We start from the raw sequence: 1,121 nt of genomic DNA on the forward strand, positions 1-1,121 counted from the left end.
CATCCCTGTCCTATTACTTATCTATCCATGTAGAAAGTCGATTTCTCTCCTAGTTTTAAGCTCCCTTTAAGTACTGGAAGGCGACAATGAGGCTATCCCTCAGAACTGTCTTCATAGGAGAGCTGTAGACAGCATTACAACACTGCATTAGTACAGACTGTTTCTTGTCTGGCTGTTTTTTAATAATTTTAATAATAGGTTTAGTCTTTATAATTCTAAAATAGTAATTATTTTGAATAAATTTAGAGGTTGTTTTTATTATTATTATTTTTCTTTGTTTACTGTTAGAAGCTTTGTTATAATTTCAACATGGTTGTTGATGTAATATTCAGACTGTAGGACAGCAACAGGAACTTTTACTTGCTGCTTGATTTCTTTGTTATTGAGAGAATCCTAACACTTTATGTGTCTGATTATAACAGTTTTCCATCAGTTCTGTGAGATTTTTTTGCTCGTACCACAGGAAATTACCCTAAAGCCTTCGGAGATGGCGGCCAGCTGTCCAGCCTCCAGAACATAACCTAACCTGGGTGCCACAAACCACAGGTGACAGTGCTGGACAGGCCAAGGCCCCAACACGACTCTGAGGCCACACCTCTGGCCGTTGACCTTCTGCCTGTCCGACCAGGTGGCCTTGCTACCTCACACCACCAGCCCCTCTGCCATTTCACAACCAGGATGGGCGCAGGATGGAACGCAGACAGCACCTTAGCGCCCTACTTAGGAAGAAGCCTTCTGCGAAATGAGCGGCAGCTTCCCTTGGCTTTGTGTCTGCAGGCTGTGCCTTTCGCAGTCCCGCTGTCGCTCTAGATAAGGGCTGCGTTACCTATTTCTCACGGGCGCTCCCCGCTCGCGCGGTCGAGCGCTTCCACTGCGCGCGCGAGTGGACGTGACCCCCTTCCCGCCGCCAGCGCACAGCGGAGCTCCGGGCCGGCTCTCCCAGCGCCCAGCCCGGCCGTTCCTCCGCAGCGCGAGGGCGGCTTCCCGGGTGCCCCTCCCGGCGCCAATCCCCCGCCGGCCGGAGGAGGCGCTCCCCTGGCGCCCGCTGCCGGTGTTAGGTGGGCCGAGCCCCGCCGGCGAACCCGGGGCCCCGCCGGCGTTGCCCCTTCGCCTGCAGAGGG

The sequence above is a fragment of the Lagopus leucura genome, unplaced genomic scaffold (genome assembly GCF_019238085.1).
Source record: "Lagopus leucura isolate 7727_CA_CO unplaced genomic scaffold, USGS_WTPT01 Super-Scaffold_73, whole genome shotgun sequence".
Classification (NCBI taxonomy): Eukaryota; Metazoa; Chordata; class Aves; order Galliformes; family Phasianidae; genus Lagopus; species Lagopus leucura.